This window comes from Balaenoptera musculus, chromosome 18 (genome assembly GCF_009873245.2).
Source record: "Balaenoptera musculus isolate JJ_BM4_2016_0621 chromosome 18, mBalMus1.pri.v3, whole genome shotgun sequence".
In the NCBI taxonomy this organism is placed as follows: domain Eukaryota; kingdom Metazoa; phylum Chordata; class Mammalia; order Artiodactyla; family Balaenopteridae; genus Balaenoptera; species Balaenoptera musculus.
In genome coordinates this window covers 48,932,244-48,954,944 of record NC_045802.1, presented here as the reverse complement: position 1 = coordinate 48,954,944, position 22,701 = coordinate 48,932,244, and positions in this window count along the sequence as shown.

The window sequence follows — 22,701 nt, the reverse complement described above, 5'->3', positions numbered from 1 at the left end:
TCCATGCTTCCAACACTTCTGACACCAGGTCTGTGGGTTTTCCACAAATCCAGCAATCAATTCGATGACACCAGCTGAGCATCCTATGATTTAATTCCATTCTGACACTATTTACCTGGAGATAGCATCAGATCCCGCAGGCTAAGATTTCAGTCCCACAGAACATTCCCCACTTCGGACAACAATTGCAAGTCCCAGTCTGTCACCTGTACTGACTGGCTATAAATCAGGGCTTTCTTGATCCCCTCCTTGGGCTCAGTAATTTGCTAGAATGGCTCACAGAACTCAAGCAAACACTTAAGTTTACCAGTTTATTATAAAATGATATGATGAAGGATATAGATGAACATGCAGGTGGAAGAGATTTGTAGGCAAGGTATGTGGGAAGGGACATGGTGCTTTCATGTCCTTTTGGGGAGCATTGCTGACCCAGCACCTCCAGGTGTTCACCAACCCAGAAGCTCTCTGAACTCTAAACTTCAGGCATTTTATGGAGGCTTCATTGCATAGGCATGACGGGTACTCTCCAGTCCCTCTCCCCTCCCCAGGGGATGGAAGGTGGGTGGAAAGTTCCAAGCTTCAAATGATGACTTGGTCTTTCTGGTGACAAGCTCCCATCCTGAAGCTATCCAAGAGCCCACTAAGAGTCACCTCATGAGAACAAAAGACACTCCTATCACCTAGGAAATTCCAAAGGATTTAGGAGCGCAGTGTCAGGAACCAGGGTCAAAGACCAAATATCAGAACAAAAAATGCTCCTAGTGTTCTTGTCACTTAGGAAGTCACAAGAGTCTTAGGAGCTCTCTGCAGGAACTGGGGCAGAGAAACATATATGTATATTTTTTCTATGATTTTACAATAATAAACTGTCCTTTTCTGTTGTCACTGTGCTATATCTTTCTTCCCTTTGTCAGTGGGGAAGTGCATGTTGTTATTCATAAATAACATACACATCCAACAGTGAGGTAAATTGCAAAATTCATTCTTTTATTCACTTAACAAACATTTATCAAAAACCTCCTGTATGCAGGCCTGTGTGCTGAGTTCTGAGATCATGTTCTAACAGAGAAGGCAGACAAGAAGAGGCAGTACAATATAGTGGGATATGTATCAAGCTAGATGTGATGAGGTAGTATTACTAGAGCAAATAAGGGACCACCTAACCCAATCTTGTGAGATCAGGAAAGCCTCTTAATCAAATGAATGGAATTGTAATAGTCATTTGTCTTTGTCTACATGACACTGAAAGAATTTCAGGCTTAAATTGACCAGTGTCTTCTAGTACACAACACTTCACTAGACTATTACTGATTAAAATAATGAATTTTATTGTTATTTTTTTCTAAGTATAGTCAGTATAGGGAATTACAAAACCCTGCAGATTTTAAGAAAACTTACATCACTGCTACCATCTACAAATAATTATTAATACATTGATATATTTCCTTTGTCATCATTTCCATGCATTATGACATATAGTCATAAATACAATTCTGTATCTGGTATTGTTAATGTGATAATGTACATATGTCATTAGAAATCTCTCAAATCTATATAAGCATAATATTTAAATGGCTACTAAAATGAACCAAATTTTACTACCATTTTCCATACTTATATAGTTTCATACATTCTTCAGGTAAAATCATGTGATTTCAGTCATTGAACTACCTACTAAAAATGAACTTAAAATAACCGACTGTTTCCTAAAATCTGTGCCCTAAAGATTGTATTTGGCATTTCCTTCATTATTAAGTAAAAATAATGCTTAGACTACACTTCCTAGTGTATGGTGAATTAAGCATATCTGTAGAGTATCTAGCCAAGCAATGTAAATTAAAATCTTTTTTTTAAAACAGAATTTCTATGCTCCATGCATTTTAGATGTGTTTTGGCCCCCATATCATATGGCAACACCTGAAAAATAATTTTTTAATCTAGTTCAGTGTTTCCCTGGAAAGAGTAGAGAATATATGTACCATGGGTAAAATGATAAAATTTGCTTAATATATACGGACATAAGTTCTATTGAAATTGTAATAATTTTCCACTTTGGGCCAGAGCCCAAATATTAGCCAGAGCCCTGTGTAATCCAGTCTCACCTTCCTGTAGCTTTCAAAGTAAAAGAAACTTCTAGAAAAGAAAAAAGGACCCAATTTGTAAACCACAGGTCTACTTCTTAAATTCTCTTGACTCTGCCACAGCTGGAATCTTTCATTCTCAGCTGTCTACCAAAACTTTCCACAACACTTATCCTGAGAAGCTTTCCATTTCTCTATTTTATAGATCACACTGGCCTCTCTGCTGCTTTTAGTCTTTTCCCATCCTCATCCAGTAAGCAAAAATCCTTCTCTCCAGAAGCCCAAGGAGAAGGTCATGGTTGTGGTCATGTCACCTCCAAACTATGAAGCTGTTTTTGCCACCCTGGACACCTTCTTACCTCAATCCTCAACCCCCTCACCCCCAACTGTGCCATCTCAAATAATTAACATCCACACCCACAAAAATAAAATCTGAAAATATACTCTTTTCCTAACCCTAAACCACTGAAAGAGAAGAGATTCATGAGCTGTAAATGCAGCTTTATTAAATGCAGTTGTAAAATATGTTTGTCGTTTGTCCCACCTTTACAGAGGGCTGCCCCTGCCAGTCCTGTGACAGTCGGCTCTTGTGGCAGGTGACCACTGAACAGCTATGAGAGGACACTGACGGATGCTCTTGATTCATGAACAAGCGTACTATGAAAAAGTAACATAGGAAAATTAGAAAAATATCATAGTTAATCTCACCTAAGAGCATCTCCCTGCAAAGCTTTCTGGTTTGCCCATCTGGCCTCTTGAAAATGGCATAAATTCATCAGTTCTCAATGATATGAAAGTTGAAAGAGTGACTGAAAGGCTTCTGACAGAACAACGACCATAATAACTAATAATAATAACTATCACTATTGATAGCTAACTGTATCAATGCATTTTACATGCATTATCTCATTTAATTTTTATAACGTTTCTATGAAGTAAAGTACAATTTTTACCTTTATTTTACAAATGAAAAAATAAAATTACATAGCTAGTAAGTGGTGAAGTTGGGACTCATATGCTGCATATTCTGACTGCAGAATTTGTCCTGTCAATGACTTTGCCATGCTACTGTAGACGTCCTTGGGTCAATGAGCAGTATTCCCACATTGATCTATATTATATCATCTCCAAGTCTCAGAAAATCTTGCAGTGTGGATTCTTGTGCATTTGTTCAAGGTGAGAATGCTTCTTATATTGGCTTTACTGAGATAAGCAATTTAGGAATGAGTCATAAAGCGAAGAATATTTAAACATCAGGAGGGTCAAAAGTGTGGAGAATGAATAAGGAAAGATGAGAGACATGATTCTTCTGGTCTCTGATGACCTGTAATGTTCAAAACTTGTGTGAAGAGGGCCTTAAATAAAGCCAGAGAGGGAGTGTGAACGCCTGTTGACTTCTTACTGATTCCCATATCTAAACCAACTTATAGCCCTTAACAATTATTATTTTCCTTGTAGCTACACAATGAATTAGGAAAATATCCATTTCCGTTCTAATGGATTTCTATTAAAGGTTAAGAAAAACCCTAGATAGAAATCTGTATCCCTCAAGTACCATCCCCACCCAAAAGTCTACATGGTTGTCCAGTCTGGGGCTTGGGGGAAAGTCAAGAAGAGGAAATGTCTTCATGTTCTCCAGCTCTGCTCCTCATCTCTTTCTCTAGCTTTACCCTCCGGCTCTGACTAGAAAAGATGATCATTGTAGGACGGAGCCAGAGCTACAGCATTTTGTTCTAATGAGCTTATGGATGAGAAATGAAACCATGGAAACAGTCTGAGTGCATATATTCAAGATGGATCATAAATCAGGTTTATCTGTCTTGATTCCAGATGTTTGTGTGTGACTGAAACGAAAGCTGTGCTACTTGACCGAATCTGAATCTATTTAGGGATTTCTAGGGACATGTAGGTGTAGGGTAGAAGATAAGTTTTGCTTTACTTTGAGAAACAATGTGGAAAAAGAAAGGACCAATTAGATTAGATGTGGGATTTCTGAGATTAAACCTGTGCTTGGCACTGTTCTGTTAGCTGGCTGGCTGGATGATTTGGTGAGTGATTGGAAGAAAATCTCAACAATTTGGAGCACTGGTGTTTGATAAGGTAATTAAGCAGTATCATTAGAAAATGTTGGGGGAAAAAAAGAAAGACAATGTTAGGCCATTTTCCCACAACAGAATGGTCTAAACTTTCTAGAAAATTGGCTTCCTTGTTATTGGGAGAATACAAAATGGAAAATAACTGATCACGGCTGTAACTTCTGTGTTAATCTCATTTAAATGAAAGTCATTTCAAAGCATTTTGTAGACATGTTTGATTCTCTGACACCTAGTTTCTCTTCAATTCAGATTTGCATCATCTTTTGGTTTTGGGGAATTTATTGTATTTATTTTATTAGATCAACTCATGCATTATGCAATATAGAACTCAAATTGGGAAACAGTACCTCATTTTGTTTGAATAATCTCATTGTCAGAACTTTGAATAGGTGGAATAATCAGTCACCCACAAGGTTTGATTTTAAGAGCGATGACTAATCTCAGGCATGTCTTTTGAACATCTGAAATTGGCATCATTTCATTTAATTCAACTCACATAACATTTACGGAATATCTAATGTGTGCACTGTACTTGGAGAGAGAGACACAGATAAATACCTACATTTCAGTTTGGTGAGTCCCATAATAAGATATGTTTTAAGCTTTGTTTGTGCAAAAGTAAGGAAACAATTACTTGCGCCCAGGAGGGCAGGCAGCAAGGCAACTGAATGGAAGAACCTATTAACTGAGACTTGAACAGTCAGAAGAGGATCAACAGAGAGACAGTTGGGGGGTGGGCAGACATGTGAAAAGCATGAAGGCAGAGACTATTGGGCAGGCTTTGACATTCCTTTATGAGCAATTCCTCAAAACACGTTACCTCTGTAGTGTACAGGTAACTAATTTTGCTTCCCCAACACCTTGCTGCTGAGGAAGAAGGTAATCTTGAGACACACGTATTCCACACATTTTTCCTTTAAGAAGACAATAGCCACTCAGTGGTGGATTTACTGTGAAGCCAGTGTTTCAGGGTCCCTTATTTGCCTGAGATCCTCCCAAGATTGTGTACTTAATTATGTATTAGTAATTTCATATGATTTCTTTTGAAGGGGTACCCCAAATTATATGAACTCCAGATCCCACGTAACTTGGATATGCCCCTAGCTACCATTTATTATACAGTGTCTCAATCAGGGTCCAATCAGGAGACATAAACTGCAAGTAATTTGAATAGGGACCATGTAATATAGACATTTATTAAGTGGAACAGAGAATTAGAGTAATGTGGAGTGGCTAGGAAGGAGTAAAAAGAACTGTCAAGAATAGAAGAATAGCAGATACATGGGCAGCCACTAAGGGCTGAGAGAGAGCACACAAGAAAGGAACAGATGCGGAAAAGCCTGTCGTCACCCTCAACCCCTCGCCCCAGGACTGAAATCCAAGTTCACTGGAGAAGGTGTAGCTGAGACTCCCTGGATGAGCTCCCTGTAAAGCTCCCTAGGGGGTGCCAGGGAAGGCATTTATGGGAAACTGCCAAGCCAGTGGCGCTCCACCGAGAAGCTCTCCTGGGGATTGTGGAGGAAAACCATACATGGGAGGTGCCGTGTACTGGGGGCCAACCAGCGCCACAGGAGCTGGGCACCGCGGAAGCTGTCCCCACTGCAGGAGCGGACCCGGAGGTGTACCGTGGAACCAGGAGGCAGATCCCCTTCCTACTCTAGTGTCCCTCCAGCACCCTCTACTCACAAAGTTCGAATTTGATCATCGTGCAAGCTGCAAAGAAAAACACAGGATCCGGTGTCATTATTGCAAAGCAAAGAATAAAGGATACGTTTAGATCTCAAAGGCAATCCACTGATAACTGGCACCTCTCTACAAGTAAGTCGTATACCTAACCTCATTCACTTCCGACAAGAACCCTGTATGTCCCACATATGTTTTCCTGACATGAGGCACTGCTTGTGTCTTAGTCTGTTTGGGCTGCTGTAACAAATACCACAGACTGGGTGGCTTATAAACAACAAATATTTATTTCTCACAGTTCTGGAGGCTGGGAAGTCCAAGATCGAGGCGCTGGCAGATGCAGTGTCTGGTGAGAGCCCACCTCCTGGTTCGCAGATGAGTTGTGCTATGTCCTCAAATGGCAGAAGGGGAAGGGAGCTCTGGGGTCTCTTTTATAAGGCAGTAATCTTATTTATGAGGGTTCCACCCATGACCTAATCACATCCCCAAGGCTCCATCTCCGAATACCATCACACTGGGGATTAGATTGCAACCTCGGAATTTTGGCGGACCCCAAACCTTCAATCTAGAGCAGCTTGTGAACCTAAGTTCTTCTGATTAACAGCAAAGCTGGGGTGAGGAAAACCACCAGAAACAATGAGATGTTTCCCGAAAGGTCATCTGAGAGGGATCACCTAGAAGAGACGAGTAGGAGGGCAGACAAAAGGGGCCTGTCAGTCATTTTAGCTTTCTGATCCTTTGCATAAGCAATCACCCTTTATCTCAGCTACAGAGATGTGTACTTGGCTTCAAATCTGGAAAACCCAAGACTTGCATTAGGAGTGTGGCTGTTAAGAATTTAATTAAAACATTCCTATTCTGTGGGGTTTAGCCTTTAAACTGTGACTATCAAAACTGCTTATGTTATCATCTGTGAGTCCCTCTGGAGGGTTTAGTCACCAGTTGGCTTGTTTTTCCCCTAAGGATATGAGGCTGGGGCATGAATTGGAAAATATAATCTTGAAACAGGTTTGCATCTAGGTTTTAAAAAAATTAATTAGTTTTAAAGTTCAAAGTATATAGGGATTTATTCAATCATAGATTGGTATACTGAGTGCTATTACTGAGCTTTCCACTAGATGACACTATTGCTTCAATTTATTTGCATTGATCTTTGCTTGCTTTGGAATGAACTTCATAGGACAGTAAGCTACTTGAAGAAATCATGGAGTTCACTATTCTGCTTCCAAGTAAAATATCTCCAGTATAGGAAAATCTAGCTTTACTTAGAAATGCCTTCAGGGAAACTACTGAAGTCTCCCTAAAGAAAGCTAAAGAACCTAGTTCTTTTTATTGACAAGAAATTGTTTTATATTAGACCTGTATTTTTTTTAACATCTTTATTGGAGTATAATTGCTTTACAATGGTGTGTTAGTTTCTGCTTTATAACAAAGTGAATCAGTTATACATATACATATGTTCCCATATCTCTTCCCTCTTGCATCTCCCTCCCTCCCACCCTCCCTATCCCACCCCTCTAGGTGGTCACAAAGCACCGAGCTGATCTCCCTGTGCTATGCGGCTGCTTCCCACTATCTATCTATTTTACATTTGGTAGTGTATATATGTCCATGCCACTCTCTCACTTCATCCCAGCTTACCCTTCCCCTCCCTGTGCCCTCAAGTCCATTCTCTAGTAGGTCTGCGTCTTTATCCCCTAGACCTGTATTTTTAAGACTGCTCTTTAAACACATTTCTTCCTCCTCTGTTCTCAATGGAGATGAAGAAAAACAGATCATTTTCTTATATATAAAATCCTTTCAAATATAGAAGACCAATATAAGATTGGTTTTTGGGAATTGCCTGGTGGTCCAGTGGTTAGGACTCTTTACTTTCACTGCCAGGGTGCGGGTTCATTCTGGATCCCCCAAGTTGCGTGCCATGGCCAAAAAAAAAAAAAAGGATTGGTTTTCATCTTTCTTTCCTTAAGGCGAAAATAATTTCCTTTAAGTTTTCATCACATTTCTTTGCCATTTGTTCTGCCTAATTTTTGATGAGATCTGGAATCCGAATGGAATCCAAAATTCTCCAGGGACTTTGGATTTGTGTTCATGGCTGATTCACTTGTTAGTCTCCCAAAGTTTCGGCAATATGAGCTAAGAATAGTTTCTTAGATTCTTAGACAAAGACAGAGAATAAAGCTAATAATGGTTGAAGTCACCCCGTTTCATTCTGTTGCTGATAGAAACTAGAGTTCTTGGATGGTCATCAACTCTGACTTGTCCTGGCCAGGCTATCTGTGAATACGCCATGCTCCTTTCCACTTTTGGACCTTGTTATTCCCTCTGCGTGAGATGATTGTAACATCCCTACCCCATGCTCTTGTCACATCTTCAATCTCAAGTTAGACATCATTTCTCAGGAGTTTTGCCCTGCACCCACCACCATCTGCTGCCCCTGAAGACCTTGTCATGGATCCCAGTATAGTCCCCCTTAGCACCTTGCACTTCTCTCTTGTAGAATTTTGCATCCACATAGCAATCTAATTATTTGTGACCGTTCGTTTGATGTCTTTTCTTTTCCCCCACTAGATTCTATTAAGTTAAGGTCTTTTTTTTTCTTTTTTTTTAACCCACATAGCCCCAGCACTTTACTGGGGATACAGTAGGCAAATGGTAGGAACTCAGTAGGCCTATTTTGACAATGGACTGATTTCTGACTTATTTTGTATTCTTTTCTTTTCCAGAGATATAATGATTCTTAGTAGGGCAATTATCAGCAATCAGGAGGTAGGCAGGAGCATGACTTATTCAAAACTCTGATAAAAAGTCAGAGACATAGATAGGGAGGGAGAGAGCTGTACATAACAGTTTGGTGAGGAAGGAAAAGCCAGATTTTAAACTCTGTACTATGGGCAATTAAAACAATTGATGTGTTTTTAAAGAGAGAAATGAGATGGTCAGGTGGTTGCAATTCACTAGGAATGTTGAATGGTTCATGAGCACAAAGACTGTTTGTCCTGATAATTGTAGTAGTAATCTTGACATTGAACTTACTCTTTCTGGCTGGTTGTAATTTCATTTTCAGCTGTTATTGTGGAAGTTATTTTACCATGGTTTGGAGACCTTTCACACAGGTGTGGATGACAACCGTGATGTTGACAATAACAACATAATATCTAATATTTTTAGCACTTCCTGTGTACCAGGCACTGTGCTAGCCGTGTTGTAAGCATTATACTGATGATCAGACTTCGGCATGCATAACGGTCGCCTGGGGGAGGCTTCTTGTTAAATGCTGATAAAGCCTTACTCTCAGAGTTTCTGATTCAATAGGTGTGGGTGGGATGATAATTTTTGTGTTTCTGACAATATCCTCAAGCAATGCTGAGGCTGCTGGCCCAGGGACCACAATTTGACAATCACTGCATTATTTCATTTAATCATCAAGACAACTGTAAAAGAAAAGTAGTACTATTCCCTCCTCTTTATAGATGAGGAAACTGAAGCTTTGATAGATTCACTCACTGATCTAGAGTCACACAACTGGTAAATGGCAAGAGCTGTCAAATGCAGGTCCTTCTAACTCAAAAGTTGAACTTCTTAACCCCTAAAGCAATCGTTCTCAAACTTTGCATGCGTCAGAATGACTGGAGGAGCTTTTTTTAAAAATTCGCGTACTTGAGTTCTACCTCTGTCTAATAAATCACATCTTCTGGGGTAGGGTGGGCTATTCTGTTGTTTGACAAGCTTCTCAGGCGATTTCTAAAGCCCAGTGGTTTTTGGAAACAGTGCACTTGGCTGCACCTTGTAATCTCTTGGGAGTTAAAATGAGTACTGGCATCTACTCCCATCCCCAGATATTCTGATTTATTTGAACTGGGCTGTGGCTTGGGAATCAGGATCGTCAAAAGCTCCCCAGGTAATTCTGATGTGCAGCTTGAGGAGTGGGTGAACCGCTAAGATTCTGTCTCTTGAACTTGACTGCTTATCTTTTTGAAACACTCAAATGAATTCATTATGCAAAAGAGGTAAAGGCAAGAAAAGACTCAAGGGCAGGCTTTAGTAGAGAGGAGCTCTGGAGGTGGAAGCTGGAGTTGGGCTGTTCTGTTATTTACTAACTCTGTTGTTAACTTTGGGTAAGTCACCAAGCATTTCCTCAGCCTCAGTTTCCTCCTATGTAAAAAGAAAATAGTGATGAGAGTACGTGCTCTACCAATGCATAGTATTATTGTAGAAATTAAATGACATTATTTCTCTTTAAGGCTTTATGAACTCTTGAATACTGAACACAGGTGAGAGATTACTTTCACCCTGATGCAAAGAGAGATTTCCCACCAAGGGTGTATTATCATAGCTGGGAATAAGTGAGGCTTTTTAATTTTTTTCCACCGCAGCAGCCATAATGCCCAGCTCATATTCAGGTAGTTATGTCAAAAACATTTCCTTGGATTTTTTTTCCCCTTGCAGGCATAAACAGGGATGAAATCTTTTTTATATCATCTGTATGCTATATCTATTGTGGGCAGGACCAATGGGTTGAGAATGCTTAACGCCAGTTTATTGTGGCTGGCTTATGGCGCATCACCATCCGAAAAGCCATCACAGAGAAAAAAAAATCATCCACAGTTTAATTTAAATAATGGCCGCATCTCTGCAGTGATGACAGACTGTGACAGTTTATAGGTTTTAGACAGCGACTCCTTCACTTTGTAAAAACAGATCAGCTGCCAGTGGACCTACAGTCATTGCCACACACATTTGTGAATTTTTAAAGAGAAATTGAGTGGGCAGCTGCAGTTTCAACCAGGTACATTTAGGTGAATGAACGTATCCATCAAGTAATTTTTTAAAAAAAATACCATCTGCTGGTAAAGCTCCAAGTTCCTGAAGCCCATTTCCCATTTTAAAATTTCTGTAATGCCTCCTTGGAAAGAGGTGGAAAGTCATTAAGGGGAGCTGAAGGAATAACTCTTTGTAAGGATGGAATTGGGAGGAGTGTAAATCATTTTCTCTCTTCCTCATCCTTAGTACCATGTTGAATCTGGGAAGCCAGAGGGATGCAGTCTAGAGGGGTTGGTTGACAGAAGAGTGGTTATAGAATGAATAAAGAAAAATTCCCTTTATCTCCTAACCCCTTAAAGTCCATAGACAGAGCCTTCTTCACGTATGCAAACTATATCAGCTAGGGAGGAAGGACCCATGGCTGCCCAGGAGGTGGGGAGTGAGATCCTCTGAGTGGGGCAAGTCCGTTCCTCCCTTTGTCCTGGGAAACAAAGGAGGTTTCCAAAAGCAGAGGGTAGGTTATTCCCTTTGCTCTGAATGGAGAGGGAAGGTGGAAGAGATATAAAATTAGGCTAATAACTACCACTTGTATAATACTCCAGAAGGTGAGCAAAATTTCTTTATTAAATTCTACCAAAAGACACCTTTACTTTGGGTCTTAACTCATTGATTCTTAACTCGCTAATGCAAAGATTGCAGTATTCAAAAAAATGTTTTTTGAATGATTTGGTCTAAGTACCAAATCCATTGATGTCATCACCCTTCATCTGACTTGACTGTTTGACATGCTAAATATCCTTCTCGGCTTTCATTCCTTCTGTGGCTTCCCTGCTTATGGGCAAAGCAGAAAAGAAGGGAGACTGGGTAGTGGTCAGAGAAAAAGGAAATAAAATCACTTCTATATAATATTAATCTGGCCTTCCGTGATGCTTTGTTTATTTCTCAGTGAAAGCACTTATCAAATTTTGCTGTAATTTATTGTTCTTGCCTGTGAATCTATGAAACCCTTGAGGGCTAGGCAGTGCCTTACTTAACACACTGTGCAGTGCCTGGTGCATCATAAATGTTTGATAAATGCTTATTGAATGAATATTTGAATCAACATGCAATAAAGCTAAGAGAAAGTCAGCAATTTATAAGGATTTATGTTTCATGTGATGCTCTGTTTATGTGTGTGTGTGTGTGTGTATATATATATATATATATCTATATCTATATATGTATAGGTATGGTCACTTCAGCAGCTTGGATTACAAATCGAGTCACATCCTTCTCACCTTTAAAACATTTTGGGATTCCAGAGTTTCATTTTAGCAGAAAGTTCCATAGTTTCTTGAGGATTATTTCATCCCAAATTGTTCAAGAACCTCAGGGGCTTATTCAGTCTAAAAGGGTCTGTGCACTGCCTGATTGGTTCAGTGTTGGGCCTCATCTTTAGCAGTCATTGGTTTGGTTGACTGGGTCCACGTGCTTTCTTGCCTGCCTTCCTCCCCGATTCTTTATGAGTTCCATCTCTGGGTCACACGCTCTTCTAGGGGTACTATCGTACGATTCTCTGTCCCCTGCTGCAGTGAGACAGCATCTGCTGGCAGTTTCAGATATCTGCATAGGCCACATGCGGCTCCACGCTGAGAATCCCAAGGTGACCTCTTTTGCAGCTAATTGGACTCACATGTTGGGTCTCGAGGCTCTTCTAGGCTCAGCCGCACACTGTGCTGAGGACAAGCTCTTTCCCCAGACTTCAGGCCCTCACTTTGAGAGAATGAATTACCCCAGACTTCCCCTACCTGCCTGGAGAGATCCCCTTGGAGCCCTTGTGGTCCTTTCCTACCATCAGGCCATTGTCCAGACTGTCCCGAATATTCTAACATTTGAACTTGAAAAAGGAAAATAGCTTGCTCACATTCTTTCCCTCCCAAGAGGCTCCTAGACCCGTATGCAGATTTGTCCACCTTCTCCACAAATGATGACTCTGCATATCAAAAGATATGGGGAGGGCAAGGCTCTGGCAGTTTCCAGAAGGTTCTACTATATCTTTCCAAGGCAGTAGGTGACTGCTACCCTTACTTTTGAGTAACTAAGAGGGGTCAGTCAAGTGACTCTTTCCTGAAAAAGGAAAATTTGCTCCAAGATGCCTTATTATGTTCATCTATAGATGCAAGAGTTTTGGGAATAAATGCTATTTTAAAATTTCTTCTCAACACACACACACGGACAACCCCACACACACCCAGACACTCTTTTTTTTTTTTTTTAATCAGTCATCAATTTTATACACATCACTGTATACATGTCAATCCCAATCGCCCAATTCAGCACACCACCATCCCCACCCCACCACAGTTCTCCCCCCTTGGTGTCCATACGTTTGTTCTCTACATCTGTGTCTCAACTTCTGCCCTGCAAACCGGTTCATCTGTACCATTTTTCTAGGTTCCACATACATGCATTAATATATGATATTTTTTTTCTCTTTCTGACTTACTTCACTCTGTATGACAGTCTGTAGATCCATCCACGACCCAGACACTCTTAAAGTCTGCTGAGAGTGTTACCAAGGACCATCTCTAGATAATAAGATTACAAAGCATGACTTTATTTTTTCTTATTTTCCTCAAAGAATGCATGTCATTTGAACAATAAAATATTAAGTTAGTAAAATAATTATACAAAGCAGATAAATCCATAACTTTAGAGTAAAAGGTATCAACCAACTATGCCAGAGCTAGAGTATCTTTGCCAATAAAATGTGACATTGTCTATAGGTTTTATCCTCTTTTTCACTTCAAACTCAATTACAGGTAACTTTATAAAAAGATCTAGTCACCTGTAGTACTTGCTGACTTTCTGAAATGCAGTTGCTGGTGACAAGCCATGCAGACAGTTTAGTGACATTGGATCATTTTTTGTTGTTGTTATGGTACTCTGAATATAAATTTTAATTATATTTTGTCCTCTGTTTTGGAATATACTATTTTTTTATAAAGCATATAAATGGAAAAGCGATTTTACAACTTCTAGTGCAGAACGTGAACAAAAGTGTTACCTCCACTTGTGTTTACCTATCCTTTTACTGTCAATCTAAAATTTTCTAAGAGAGATGGCTCATCCACTGGCATCTTTTCAGAAAGGCTGGCAGAATCTTTCAGGCGGTCTCTTTCACACATTATTATTTAGAAATGCGATTTTTAGTTGTCGACGTAATCTCAAAACATATCTTCAAAACAAAATAATCCTGGAGCAACGCTTGACGCTCGAAATGCAAAGCAGAATAGAGGAACAGTTTCAACCGTTTATTGGTTGAACTGTCTTTTGTCAGTCACCCTGTCATATATGGTAACTGATGTCCAAACATTTGAGACAGACAGCATATGCAGGATGTGCTCTGGTTGAGGAAAATTCCAGATCCCCTGGATCCGCTCAGTATGGGGAGAGAGCCCTCGCTGACTCCTCTGAGTTCAGTGGCACTGGAGCTTGACAGCGGGGCTGTGATAACTCATGCTCCCTTCACAGCTGGGAGGATGAGAAGAATGATGTCATTAGCAAGAAGAGTCCAAATTGGAAGCGAGTTGCTTTTACAAACTTCATAATAAAAACTGATTTTTGTACTTTCCATGTGCTTATTCTGCAAATGTTTAGCACATTTCTGTCTGCTAGGTTTAATTTTCTAATTTGGCTCTAGTTTGAATGTGAAACTGATTTGAATAAGTTAAGGGGAGGACGTTAAGGGTATTTTGGGGGAGGAGGGGGGCAGTGGGAGTGCTCCGTCACAGGGACTGCATTGTCCTCCATAGGCTATTTGCAGTCAGATGTCACCAAGTTCAGTGGTCGAGAGATGCTTTGTATTATGCCATATCTATTAGATTATTTCGTGATTCATTGAGTCATAGAATCAGTGGTCGAGAGATGCTTTGTATTATGCCATATCTATTAGATTATTTCGTGATTCATTGAGTCATAGGATCAGGGATTGTTTTAGTTGGCTGAGGACCAGGGTGGGGGGGGTGGCAGTGCTCAAGTGGAGTAGCCTATGGGACTCAGCCTGGGAGTCTTTTCAAAACCACAGTGACAAACTCCTCCTTCCTCACCACCCCCAGTCTCCCCCGAGTCATGGCAGGTAAGAATCCCCCAGAGATGGGAATGTGTATTTAGAAAAACTTCTTAGGGGATTCTGATAGGATCCTCTGGCTGAGAACCATCAATTTCATAAAATGAGAAAAGAAAAGAAAGAGAGGTAAAATAACACCCATCCACGATAGGGTCAAGGCTGGTACCTTATTCTCAGGCCATTTCTCTTTAAAATCTATTGGGGACATGGGGAATATAAATATATGTTGGTTCGCAACCTCAGGAGTTCCCTGGGTGAAATTTGAAACTGAACTCTGTACAGAGGGCAGGGAGAGATGGAGAAAAGGCAGACCACTTCTGATTGGTAGGTGGCATGTTTAATAAGCAAGGGAACTTACATGCCAGGCTTGTCCCGGGCGGCCTCAAGACAAAGATCTTCCACTCGCATCCACAGAATCTTAAGAGTTTATACAGAGGCCTTAATGGGGTTCAGTCACGTACACACCATGCAGATGGTCTCACAACACACTGCTCCCTCCAGCCCTGCATCCGTCATGTGGCTCCTGGTTCAGGGAAAGATGTGTCTTCCAAGGACAAGGAGGTGGTAGGGAGCCTGCAATCGCCCGGGTCCAGCTCACGGGTCAACTGGTGGTCACATCCTCTCAGGACTTCCTCCAACTGTAACATCTTCCAGGTCATCTCTTTCATGTATTATTCTTCAGGATCAATATGTTACAGTCCCAAGCGTTGATGTCATGATGTTGGTTCTTTCCTGATTTGTGAGGGTGGAGAGGGAAGCTGTAGCACGTCCTGATGGAAACAGGCCACAAGCTGGATTCTCTAGGAGACTTGCTTGTCACAAACCTTCAATTTCTGAAAAACAGTTTCTGCAAAGTGCAATCAAGTAAAGCACAATAAAACGAGGTCTGCCTGTACACTAAGTTCAAGGAAGTCGACTTCTTTATGAAACTCTTTGTAAAGGCTTCTTGCCTGCTTCACTGTGAAGTATTGAGGATATGCTGTAGGTCCCTTTAATCTGAATGCTCAGGATCTCTTCTTTGTCATCAGCAACGTCTCTGCCAAATTCGCTGTGTTTAAGACCAGCGGATGAGTTTGATCTTTTTGGATGGAAGAACCACTTCCTGCTTAAGGTCTTAACAGAAAATGAATATCTTATTGGATTAAAATAAATGACTTCTCAAATGTAACACCTGTAATATATCCTCAAGCTTGGAGAGGTTCCTATTTAGGTTTTTCACATCCAATACATATTGGTTACATAGCAACATTCTCTCTGGCTCTCACCCTCCAGTGTGGAAGCACAGTCACTGCTTCCTGTATCCCAGACCAGTGCTGTCCCATAAAAATATAATGCAGGCCACATTTGTTATTTAAAATTTTCTAGTAGTCACACTTAAAAATTTAAAAAGAAATAGGTAAAATTACATTTGGTAATATATTTTATTTAACTCAATATGACCAAAATATTATTTCAACCTGTAATCAATATAAAAAGTATTAATGAAATATTTTACATTCTCTATTTCTTACCAACTCTTTGACATCTGATATGGATTTTACATTTACAACGCATCTCAATTTGAGGTTAAATGTAGAATTTTCATTGGCAATACTTGATCTGCGTTCAGATTTCATAAAGTACATAGTCAGAAATTAAGTTCACATATCCAAGTATTTCCAAATGTATTTAAAAGTTTCCAGTAACTAAATTGAGTACTGAAAAGCAGCTGTCGTCTTATATTCACATTCCCATTTACATTTACAAAACTGGTTCATCTTTTTTACAGGCATCTATTTAACTTTGAAGACAAATAGGAGTTTTGAAATGACATCTGTCCAGGTTAAGTAAATTCACTAACTTTTGTGTCAGTGCAGTATTGTTAACATTGAATTCAAAGGGGATATTATATAAATTGAAAAGGAACTCTAAATTTATCAATGTCAACAAAGTGTTCTTCAAATTTTTCTTGTAGTTTTCACAGCGAATTTATATAACACTGCTAATCAAAAGCTTCTGCATATTGATTCATGTTAGGAAAGTATGTAATATTGTTACTTATATGTAATATGAAACATTTCAACTTTAATATAAATTTTTGCACTTGTCTAGCTAGGTCACAAATAAGCCTTTCCTTTCGTTGGTGCTTCAAATTTAGCTCATTTATATGCAGTGTGATATCTATCAGTAACCGCAAATCACATTGCCTCTTTGCCTTTGATTATTGAATATTTGGCAAGCGTTCCCTTGGACGGGAAAATCTTGAATAGGAGTTAAGAGTACAATACATTTTTGTAAAGTTCTTCTATGACTCGAACAAACAACATTGGCCAAGAACACAAGATCATTTAATCTACTGCCTGCTATTTGTTGTAACAATTCTATTAACTGACAATGATTAATCATTTGTACATATTTACTGAATGATTTTTAACAACTGTATATGTGACACTTTTTTTTCCAGCAGAATCAATTCGTATTTATTCAAAGCATTTAAAAGCAAAATTTGACCCAAGAGTTCAAATAAAAAGAAAATCAAACATATTGCATACATCTTGAAAGATATTTTAAATAACAGAACATTTTTTTTTTATACAGCAGGTTCTTATTAGTCATCCATCTTATACATATCAGTGTATACATGTCAATCCCAATCTCCCAATTCATCACACCCCCACCCCCACCCCCTGCCACTTTCCCCCCTTCGTGTCCATACATTTTTTTCTCTACTTCTGTGTCTCAATTTCTGCCCTGCAAACCGGTTCATCTGTACCATTTTCGAGGTTCCACATACATGCATTAATATACGATATTTGTTTTTCTCTTTCTGACTTACTTCACTCAGTATGAGAGTCTCTAGATGCATCCACGCCTCTACAGATGACCCAATTTTGTTCCTTTTTATGGCTGAGTAATATTCCATTGTATATATGTACCACAACTTCTTTATCCATTCGTCTGTCGATGGGCATTTAGCTTGCTTCCATGACCTGGCTATTGTAAATAGTTCAGCAATGAACATTGGGGTGCATGTGTCCTTTTGAATTATGGTTTTCTCTGGGTATATGCCCAGTAGTGGGATTGCTGGGTCATATGGTAATTCTATTTTTAGTTCTTTAAGGAACCTCCATACTGTTCTCCATTGTGGCTGTATCAATTTACATTCCCACCAACAGTGCAAGAGTGTTTCCTTTTCTCCACACCCTCTCCAGCATTTGTTGTTTGTAGATTTTCTGATGATGCCCATTCTGACTGGTGTGAGGTGATACCTCATTGTTTTGTTTGGCGTTTCTCTAATAATTAACGATGTTGAGCAGCTTTTCATGTGCTTCTTGGCCATCTGTATGTCTTCTTTGGAGAAATGTCTATTTAGGTCTTCTGCCCATTTTTGGATTGGGTTGTTTGTTTTTTTAATATTGAGCTGCATGAGCTGTTTATATATTTTGGAGATTAATCCTTTGTCCGTTGATTCGTTTGCAAATATTTTCTCCCATTCTGAGGGTTGTCTTTTCGTCTTGTTTATGGTTTCCTTTGCTGTGCAAAAGCTTTTAAGTTTCATTAGGTCCCATTTGTTTATTTTTGTTTTTATTTCCATGACTCTAGGAGGTGGATCAAAAAAGATCTTGCTGTGATTTATGTCAAAGAGAGTTCTTCCTATGTTTTCCTCTGAGAGGTTTATAGTGTCCGGTCTTACACTTAGGTCTTGAATCCATTTTGAGTTTATTGTTGTGTATGGTGTTAGGGAGTGTTCTAATTTCATTCTTTTACATGTAGCTGTCCAGTTTTCCCAGCACCACTTATTGAAGAGACTGTCTTTTCTCCATTGTATATCCTTGCCTCCTTTGTCATAGATTAGTTGACCATATGTGTGTGGGTTTATCTCTGGGCTTTCTATCTTGTTCCATTGATCTATATTTCTGTTTTTGTGCCAGTGCCATATTGTCTTGATTACTGTAGCTTTGTAGTATAGTCTGAAGTCAGGGAGTCTGATTCCTCCAGCTCCGTTTTTTTCCCTCAAGACTACTTTGGCTATTCGGGGTCTTTTGTGTCTCCATATAAATTTTAAGATTTTTTGTTCTAGTTCCGTGAAAAATGCCATTGGTAATTTGATAGGGATTGCATTGAATCTGTAGATTGCTTTGGGTAGTGTAGTCATTTTCACAATATTGATTCTTCCAATCCAAGAACATGGTATATCTCTCCATCTGTTGGTATCATCTTTAATTTCTTTCATCAGTGTCTTATAGTTTTCTGCATACAGATCTTGTTTCTCTCAGGTAGGTTTATTCCTAGGTATTTTATTCTTTTTGTTGCAGTGGTGAATGGGAGTGTTTCCTTTATTTCTCTTTCAGATTTTTCATCATTAGTGTATAGGAATGCAAGAGATTTCTGTGCATTAATTTTGTATCCTGCAACTTTACCAGATTCATTGATTAGCTCTAGTAGTTTTCTGGTGGCATCTTTAGGATTCTCTATGTATAGTATCATGTCGTCTGCAAACGGTGACAGTTTTACTTCTTCTTTACAATTTGTATTCTTTTTATTTCTTTTTCTTCTCTGATTGCCATGGCTAGGACTTCCAAAACTATGTTGAATAATAGTGGCGAGATTGGACATCCTTGTTTTGTTCCTGATCTTAGAGGAAATGCTTTCAGTTTTTCACCATTGAGAATGATGTTTGCTGTGGGTTTGTCCTATATGGCCTTTATTATGTTGAGGTAGGTTACCTCTATGCCCACTTTCTGGAGCGTTTTTATCATAAATGGGTGTGGAATTTTGTCAAAAGCTTTTTCTGCATCTATTGAGATGATCATATGGTTTTTATTCTTCAGTTTTTAAATATGGTGTATCACATTGATTGATTTGTGTATATTGAAGAATCCTTCCATCCCTGGGATAAATCCCACTTGATCATGGTGTATGATCCTTTTAATGTGTTGTTGGATTGTGTTTGCCAGTATTTTGTTGAGGATTTTTGCATCTATATTCATCAGTGATATTGGTCTGTAATTTTCTTTTTTTGTAGTATCTTTGTCTGGTTTTGGTATCAGGATGATGGTGGCCTCAGAATGAGTTTGGGAGTTTTCCTTCCTCTGCAATTTTTTGGCAGAGTTTGAGAAGGATGGGTGTTAGCTCTTCTCTAAATGTTTGATAGAATTCACCTGTGAAGCCATCTGGTCCTGGGCTTTTGTTTGTTGGAAGATTTTTTTTTAAAATTTATTTTTGTAATTAATTTTTAAAATTTATTTATTTATTTTTGGCTGCATTGGATCTTCATTGCTGCGTGCGGGCTTTCTCTAGTTGTGGCAAGCGGGGCTACTCTTCATTGCGGTGCACGGGCTTCTCATTGTGGTGGCTTCTCTTGTTGCACAGCACGGGCTCTAGGTGCGTGGGCTTCAGTAGTGGCTCACGGGCTGTAGAGCGCAGGCTCAGTAGTTGTGGTGCACGGGCTTAGTTGCTCTGCAGCATGTGGGATCTTCTGGACCAAGGCTTCGAACCCCTGTCCCCTGCATTGGCAGGCGAATTCCTTACCACTGTTCCACCAGGGAAGTCCCTGTTGGAAGATTTTAATCACAGTTTCAATTTCATATACTTGTTATTGGTCTGTTCATATTTTCTCTTTCTTCCTGGTTCAGTCTTGGAAGGTTATACCTTTCTAAGAATTTGTCCATTTCTTCCAGGTTGTCCATTTTATTGGCATAGAGTTGCTTGTAGTAGTCTCTTAGGATGCTTTGTATTTCTGCAGTGTCTGTTGTAACTTCTCCTTTTTCATTTCTAATTTTATTGATTTGAGTCTTCTCCCTCTTTTTCTTGATGAGTCTGGCTAATGGTTTATCAATTTTGTGTATCTTCTCAAAGAACCAGCTTTTAGTTTTATTGATCTTTGCTTTTGTTTTCTTTGTTTCTATTTCATTTATTTCTGCTCTGATCTTTATGATTTCTTTCCTTCTGCTAACTTTGGCTTTTGTTTGTTTTTCTTTCTCTAGTTCCTTTAGGTGTAAGGTTAGATTGTTTATTTGAGATTTTTCTTGTTTCTTGAGGTAGGCTTGTATTGCTATAGACTTCCCTCTTAGAACTTGCTTTTCACTGCATCCCATAGGTTTGGATTGTCATGTTTTCATTGTCATTGTCTCTAGGTATTTTTTGATTCCTGTTTGATTTCTTCAGTGATCTCTTGGTTATTTAGTAACGTATTGTTTAGGCTCCATGTGTTTGTGTTTTTTACGTTTTTTTCCCCTGTAATTGATTTCTAATCTCATAATGTTGTGGTCAGAAAAATGCCTGATATGATTTCAATTTTCTTAAATTTACTGAGGCTTGATTTATGGCCCAAGATATGATCTATCCTGGAGAATGTTCCATGCGCACTTTAGAAGAAAGTTTAATCTGCTGGTTTTTGGATGGAATGTCCTATAAATATCAATTAAATCTATCTGGTCTATTGTGTCGTTTTAAAGCTTGTGTTCCCTTACTAATTTTCTGTTTGGATGATCTGTCCATTGGTTGTAAGTGAGGTGTTAAAGTCCCCCACTATTATTGTGTTACTGTCGATTTCCTCTTTTATAGCTTAGAGCAGTTGCCTTATGTATTGAGGTGCTCCTATGTTGGGTTGCATATATATTTATAATTGTTATATTTTTCTTCTTGGATTGATCCCTTATATCATTATGTAGTGTCCTTTCTTGTCTCTTGTAACATTCTTTATTTTGAAGTCTATTTTATCTGATATGAGTATTGCTACTGCAGCTTTCTTTTGATTTCCATTTGCATGGAATATCTTTTTCCATCCCCTCACTCAGTCTGTATGTGTCCCTAGGTCTGAAGTGGGTCTCTTGTAGACAGCATATATATGGGTTTCGTTTTTTTATCCATTCAGCAAGCCTCTGTCTTTTGGTTGAGCATTTAATCCATTCACGTTTAAGGTAATTATCGATATGTATGTTCCTATGACCATTTTCTTAATTGTTTTGGGTTTGTTTTTGTAGGTCCTTATCTTCTCTTGCATTTCTCACTTAAGGAAGTTCCTTTAGCATTTGTTGTAGAGCTGGTTTGGTGGTGCTGAATTGTCTTAGCTTTTGCTTGTCTATAAAGCTTTTGATTTCTCCATCGAATCTGATGAGATCCTTGCTGGGTAGAGTAATCTTGTCTGTAGGTTCTTCCCTTTTATCACTTTAAGTATATCATGCCACTCCCTTCTGGCTTGTAGAGTTTCTGCTGAGAAATCAGCTGTTAACCTTATGGGAGTTCCCTTGTATATTATTTGTCGTTTTTCCCTTGCTGCTTTCAGTAATTTTTCTTTGTGTTTAATTTTTGCCAATTTGATTACTCTGTGTCTCAGTGTGTTTCTCCTTGGGTTTATCCTGTATGGGGCTCTCTGTGCTTCCTGGACTTGGGTGGCTATTTCCTTTCCCATGTTAGGGAAATTTTCAACTATAATCTCTACAACTATTTTCTCGGGTCCTTTCTCTCTCTCTTCTCCTTCTGGGATCCCTATAATGTGAATCTTGTTGAATTTAATGTTGTCCCATAGGTCTCTTAGGCTGTCTTCATTTTTTTTCATTCTTTTTTCTTTATTCTGTTCCGCGGCAGTGAATTCCACCATTCTGTCTTCCGGGTCACTTATCCGTTCTTCTGCCTCAGTTATTCTGCTATTGATTCCTTCTAGTGTAGTTTTCATTTCAGTTACTGTATTGTTCATCTCTGTTTGTTTGTTCTTTAATTCTTCTAGATCTTTGTTGAACATTTCTTGCATCTTCTCGATCTTTGCCTCCGTTCTTTTCCAAGGTCCTGGATCATCTTCGCTACCATTATTCTGAATTTTTTTCCTGCTAGATTGCCTATCTCCACTTCATCTAGTTGTTTTTCTGGGGTTTTATCTTGTTCCTTCATCTGGTGTATAGCCCTCTGCCTTTTCATCTTGTGTGTCTTTCTATGAATGTGGTTTTTGTTCCAAAGGCTGCAGGATTTTAGTTCTTCTTGCTTCTGCTGT